Below are 7,064 nucleotides of genomic sequence, written 5' to 3' on the forward strand. Positions count from 1 at the left end.
ATTTCCTTTTAAAGTTTGACAAAAGACATAAATAGAAAGTAAAGAATGAGACCGGAGATTATAAGGATAAGGCCTTATATACACTAACTTCTAACAGGTCTTCCTACTTCCATTTGTAATAAATGTGATCTCAGATTTCCTCATAGGTAAGACATTTTAATAACATACTAATTGGTCAGAAACAGTATATCTAGGTCACAGGAAGAATTCAGTCTGATTTTGTGAGCAATGCTCCTTATTTTCTCTGAGTTTTAGTATGTTTGAGGATATGATGGAATGGAACATTGCACCTGTAGAGAAAATTGCAAATGCTGAGACAAAATTGCTTCTTATATACTTGATGGTAAGAATCAAGAGGAAATTAAACATTTTTTAAAGAAAAATACAAAATAATATTGCAATAACAAATTTAGAGATAGAATATTTATAAGATTCATTGCGATTCCTGAGAGAACATCTAGTTATCATTTATTGAATGATTTCTATCTGTACAGAATAAGGGCTCAATATAAGATAGCTGTGACTGTATTCTAGTTGTTAGGCTCATATTGTGGTAAGGATTCATTCGTATTAGCTCAAATTATGTGGAGATGTTATAAGGCAATCAGGAATACCAGCTTTGTGGTACAATGGTATCACAGGGATTCAGAAAATGGAACACTCCAGCCTAACAGTAAGAACAGGACCCTTAAAAAAAAAAAAAAAAAAAAAAAAAAGAACAGGTCCCTTATGCTTCACAGAGACTTGAATGGGTAGAAGATTTCTCTAGAGTAGTGGTTCTCAAATTGTGGTCCTTGGAATCCCACCATCAGCACCAACTAGCAATTTGTTGGAAATGTAAATTCTTGGCACCAACCCCTAGATCCACTGAATGAGAGATTCTGGTGGTGGAACAATCTTCTGTGTTTTCACAGGCCCTCCAGGTGAGGACAGAAAACTATTTATGAATTTCCATGGACCCTACCATGTAGGATGATTATGTGTTAACCAATAACAGAAGTTTCAATGTAAACAATAAACAGGACATATGGCCTTACTTAATGAAATAGTCCAGAGGCAAGGATTGCCTGCTCAAGTTTGAGAACGGTTGCCCTAAAATTAAGGTAAATACTTGACTTGGTTAGCTCTGGGTAACCACAGGCTTTGAAACCATAGGGTTTGAAAACATTGACTACAAGACCCCAACAGTTACATGACTCAGCCACTACTCTCTTTTGGGTTGTGCTTCCTTAGCTAAACATTTATTCTGTTTTCTCTGCAGCTCAACTCAAAGAGAGAATCTGATTGGTGCAATGTTGTTACCATCATTCCTTTTGGGCAAAGCTCTAGAGCCAGGCCAGCTCATAGGCCACCAGTCAACTTATAAAGTGGCTGCCTTTAAGTCCATGTCTTCCCCTGATCCAATCAGGCTTGGTGGGGAAAGCAAGAGCCAACAAATGGCCTGGAGCCGTTTCTTGAAGTAAAGGATCTTGTGAAAGGTTCTCTTTAGAAGGCACTATTGGTTCCTTGCTTTTCTCACTTAGAAATTATCCAGCACTGGGACGCCTGAATGGCTCAGTGGTTGAGCATCTGCCTTCGGCTCAGTGTGTGATCCTGAGTCTGGGGATCGAGTCCCGCGTCAGACTCCCTGTGAGGAGCCTACTTCTCCCTCTGTGTCTCGAATGAATGAATGAATGAATGAATGAATGAATAAATAAAATCTTTAAAAAATTATCTAGCACAGAAATGACCCCTTCAGGTCCAAGACTGAGTTACTTTGTTTTATTTTGTTTTTATTTTTTTATTTATTTTTTTTTTTAAATTTTTATTTATTTATGATAGTCACATACAGAGAGAGAGAGAGAGAGAGAGAGAGAGGCAGAGACACAGGCAGAGGGAGAAGCAGGCTCCATGCACCGGGAGCCCGACGTGGGATTCGATCCCGCATCTCCAGGATCGCGCCCTGGGCCAAAGGCAGGCGCCAAACCGCTGCGCCACCCAGGGATCCCCTATTTTGTTTTTAATGTTCTATTTATTTGAGACAGAGAGTGAGAGAGCACGAGCAAGGTGAGGGGCAGAGAGAGAGAGGCAGACTCCCCACTGACCAGGTAGCCCAATGCCAGCCTCTGTCTGGGGACTCTGGCATCATGACCTGAGCCAAAGGCAGATGCTTAACCGACTGAGCCACCCAGATGCCCCCAAGACTGAGTTGGTTTGTACTGAAGTTAAGTGTGAAGCTGTTAAAACCAAAATCCCTTAGATATTAGAATATCTAAATGACCACAGAGGACTGTATATTCATTGGACTTTCCTCCCTTCTTCTCAAATGAACATATGTTAGTTGTTCAGCCTTTGAGGTAAGAACCCAAAATATTCCCTGGCAAGGAGTGAGTACTTAATAAATATTTGTTGAATAAGTGAATGAATGAGAAAAAGCAGTCCATCTATTTGTAGGGGGGGAGGGTTAAATGCCAAAAAAAAAAAAAAAAAAGCCCAACAAAACCAGATTTTGAATTCTTTTGTTCAGGGTCTTAAGTTTAAAACTTTTGGTTCAGGGATCCCTGGGTGGCGCAGCGGTTTGGCGCCTGCCTTTGGCCCAGGGCGCGATCCTGGAGACCCCGGATCGAATCCCACATCGGGCTCCCGGTGCATAGAGCCTGCTCCTCCCTCTGCCTGTGTCTCTGCCTCTCTCTCTCTCTCTCTCTCTCTGTGTGACTATCATAAATAAATACAAAAATAAAAGTAAAAAAAAAAAAGTTAAAAAAAAAAAACTTTTGGTTCAACAGTGTCTATTTATACAGACTGTTGTTTAGGACATTTTATGCAGTTTTCCAACAAAGGAGCATACATAACATTTGTTGACAGCTAAAGGTTACAACCTAAATGACTCTCTATAGGAGATTGGTTTAATAAGTTACAAAACCGAAACATGGGATAGTTTGGCGCTGTTTAATAATTTTAAATGGATTTCCTCAGAAGCCTGTGAAGGTGTTTGCTATTATTGCTTCACTATGCTGATTAAACAAGCTTAAGTACTCCCTGTTTGCAGGTGACAATGAAATGAACCAAAAATTCTTTGCCATGTTGCCTTATATAAGAAGCAGCTGAAATATTTTCTGATAGGGAACAAACTCTGAGATATGTTTCTAAGCCAAAGGCTGACAGCACAAAACACCATTTTGTAAACAAAAAGGGAGCTCTATGTACAGAATCTCTTAGGAAGTATACACAGTAAGTTAAAAAGTGTAGTTAAAATGTTTCCTTTGGGGAGGGGAGCTGAGATGGGAGGATGGAGACTCTCCTTTCACTGTATACCTTTCATACTGTTGGCATTTTCTTAAAAGATTTTGTCTATTTGAGAGAGAGAGAGAGAGAAGGAGAGCATGAGTGGGGTGGGGGTGTGGCGGGAAGGGCAGAGGGAGAGGGAGAAGCAGAATCCCCGCTGAGCAATCCCAGGACCCCGAGATCATGACCTGAGTGAAAGCAGATGCTTAACCGACTGAGCCACCCAGGTGCCCTACTACTGGCATTTTAAAAGAAAATACATGCATTTTTACTTATTCAAAATTTCATAAACATATTTAAGGCATTAACTCTTGGAAGATCTCACCAAAAAAAATTAAGAGATGGATTTGCAGAAGTTCTACCATATTCTGATTTCTTCCAGGCAGCCATATTTTTAGAGGGCAGAAAATTGTTTCTGGATTTTCATCACCTTTATCATCTACAATGAGCCACCGATTACAGAAGTCTCAGTTTATTTTTTTTATTTTTTAAAGATTTTATTTATTTATGAGACAGAGAGAGAGGCAGAGACACAGGCAGAGGGAGAAGCAGGCTCCATGCAGGGAGCCTGATATGGGACTCGATCCTGGGTCTCCAAGACCAGGCCCTGGGCTGAAGGCGGCGCTAAACCGCTGAGCCACCAGGGCTGCCCGAAGTCTCAGTTTAAACAGTAAACAGAATGTATGGATTTACCTAATGGAAGAGTCCAAAAACAGGACAGAATTCAGATGTGATTTGATTGCAAGGTCCACAGTGTTTTGGGGCTGCACTGCTCTTTCCTTTCAACGTGTCACCTCTGGCCTCCTCTGAATGAGTGCGGGCCCCAGAGGGGCACAGCAGGTTGGTGCAAAAACGTGCACTGCTGTTCCAGGCCTGGTATCTGCAACGCCACCACACAGCTCAGACGGAAGGGAACGTCTGTCCCCACGTTGCATATGCAAGGCCTGGGGGCCCGTGTGAAGCCCTGTACCAGCAACCGTAGCCGGGTGAGCCAAGTGGACCTATAGGCTGTACCTGGGTTACCTGCGCCTGCCCTAGGGAGGATGGCATTCACTCCCTCAGAACCACAGCTCTGCTGAAATGGAAGTTGAGGGCTTCTGGGAAGGAGGTGAGGGAGAAATGGAGGCTGAAGAGACAGGTATGAGGAATGGTCCTCAAAAGGTTAATCTTCAGGCTTACACAATGAGGGCTTGGCTAAATCTCTGCACCTTGTCCCACAGAGTTGTTACACTTTTTATTCCCTCGCAGTGAAGATGTCTTGGCAATCAGTCTACCGGGTGGGTTTCAGGTAGCTTAAGTAATACCACACATGATCCCGAAATAAAAGAACAGTATTGTTTTCATATCCGACACTTGTACTCTTTAACACTGTGCAAATGAGCATCCATCCGAGAAGAGGATGATGGCCAAGTCGAGATGAAATCTCTGCCCCACCTCAGTATGGCTAAGGTAGAAAAGTGCCATTTAGGGGCACCTGGGTGGCTCAGTTGGTTAAGCATCTGCCCTCAGCTCAGGTCATGATCCCAGGGTCCTTGGATTGAGCCCCATGTCGGGGTCTCTGCTCAGTGAGGAGTCTGCTTCTCCTTCTCCCTCTGCCCCTCCCCCTCCTCGTGCTTGCTCTCTCTCTCTCACTCTCAAATGAATAAATAAAATCCTTCTTTCTTTTTTTTTTTTTTTTTAAAGTGCCACATTTGGATTTTCCTTCTCAGTGGGAGGAGTTGTCCAATGTCATGGTCAGTTTCTATCTATGATTTTGAAACAGAAATCACAGCTCTGAATACTGCCGAGTTGGCTTGGCCTTTTCTAAACCCTGAATCTGGCAGAGCCAGCTGTGCACAAAATGTAGGCTGCAGTTTCACTCTTGAGGCTGGTTTGTTGTTAGATGGCTGGAGATGTCAGCAAGCAGGCCAGCCAGTCAGCAAATACAAACCCGTGCTGTGGGCCACATCCTGGGCCTGAGCTGGGGACCCAGTAGTGAACAAGACAGGGTCCCAGCCCTCTGGAACTTGCTCCAGCAGGGAAGGCAGACAGTAAGCATAGTTCCTTCAACGACTAAGTAATTACAAACTGTAGAGAACCTGGCTGATTTGTCCCCCACTCACATCTTCCAGCTTATCAAGGATGCGTTCCTCTTCATTCTCTGCAAGGCAGACCCCTGGATATTTTATTTCTTTGAACTAGCCCTGTTCCCTTCCACCCCTTTGAATACTCACTGCTCCCTGTACGGGAAATACCCTCCCTAACACCCCAGAGTCTTAGTCCTCTTCATTAAGTTAACGTCTCCTTCTTTGCATTTCAGTTTAAACCACATTGTTGGGGACACCTGGGTGGCTCAGCAGTTAAGTGTCTGCCTTCGGCTCAGGTCATGATCCTGTGGTCCCGGAATCGAGTCCTAGACGCTGATGGCCTGCTTCTCCCCCTGCCTGTGTCTCTGCCTCTCTCTCTGTGTCTCTCATCAATCAATAAATAAATAAATAAAATCTTAAAAACAAACAAAAAAAGAAACTATATTCCCTAAAGCAATCCTTCCCTCAACTTTGATCAGGTGTCTTTGTAGGATCTTCCAGCCCCATCTGTGTATTCTTCTTGGCACATAGGTCCCCTCGGATTTAGACAAAGGAATATTTGATTCCTATGCCCTACATTCCATGAAGGTAAAAGCATGGTCTATTGTATTTCCCTGCCACACCAAGCACCCTCCCAACTCGGGGCTCTGCCCCTGCTGTTCCCTCTGTCTGGAACACTGTCTCCAGGCCATCCTCTTGGTCCTGTGTCTCATTCTGTCAGGATTCTGCTCAAATATAAATTTAGCCAGGAGGCCTCCCGGACTCCCTTATACATAAGAGCAATCCCCGACCGGGGCCTCACGGTCGCCTCTTCCCACATTGCATAGCACCTATGCTACTCACAGACTATATTCTCATTTTTATATCACTCCACTAAAATGTAAGCTCCATGAGGATGGAGCCTCTGTCCATTTACTTGCTCACTTCTTCCCTCGTAGGTCAAATGCCTGATGTGTGTTAGGCGCACAATCAATATTTCTTGAATAAAAGCTGAATCAGTACCCAGCACTTAGCAAATTGTCGGTCCATAGTAGGCACTCAGGAAATATTTTGGAAGGAACAAATGCCTGAAAAAAGTATAGGTGCCACTAAAATGAACACAGGACATTCCACCTTGTTGGAGGAGTCAGATAAAGAATACAGAATAAGAAAGAGGGGTTCAGCTATTTTGATGGTTTTAATCAGGTAGGGCAGTCAAACTTCATTACCGTTGTTAGGAAGACCAGGATGTGTGAGCAGGGATGGGAACTCTGCTCAATCCTTCCCTCGTCAGATATCCATCTGACTCCCCCACCTCCCACCCCTCCTCCAGACCTTGGATGAATATTCACTCAGCTGGCAGCTCTTGTCTTGCTGCAGCTCAACGCCAAGAACGGAGATTGAAAATGTCCCATAGAGAAATCAGCATCGAGGTTGACCAACTGAGAGCCAAACCCTGCAGCTCTTTCCAGCATTCCTCAACTCCCTGGAGAGCCAGAGAGGAAAAGGAGCAGAGGCTAGAGGGCAGGGTTCTAGAAGTGTCATTGTCTTCCTTACAAGGCTGAGTTGTGTGGGTGGAAGAATTATGTATGGTGGAGGGCAGAGAGTCTTGTGTTTGAACCTTTTGGGAGATGAATTCCCTCTGCCTCTTTAAATGTTTTGGCCTTTCTGTTACTGGTGACACTTAAGGAGCTATAGGCTTTCTGCAGGAGCTGTGTCAAGATTTGCTCCATAAATTACCTGGGAGGATGCCAT

The 7,064-nt window shown here is 43.9% G+C and overlaps 1 long non-coding RNA gene across 1 annotated transcript; it reads left to right on the plus strand.

The window, feature by feature from the left end:
• The first annotated feature begins 5,066 nt into the window (after window positions 1–5,066).
• On the plus strand, window positions 5,067–5,769 carry LOC144291223 (uncharacterized). Its single transcript, XR_013358546.1, has 2 exons — window positions 5,067–5,294; window positions 5,564–5,769. It is a non-coding gene; the product is annotated as an uncharacterized LOC144291223 (long non-coding RNA).
• Window positions 5,770–7,064: the final 1,295 nt, after the last annotated feature.

This window comes from Canis aureus, chromosome 19, assembly GCF_053574225.1.
Source record: "Canis aureus isolate CA01 chromosome 19, VMU_Caureus_v.1.0, whole genome shotgun sequence".
In the NCBI taxonomy this organism is placed as follows: domain Eukaryota; kingdom Metazoa; phylum Chordata; class Mammalia; order Carnivora; family Canidae; genus Canis; species Canis aureus.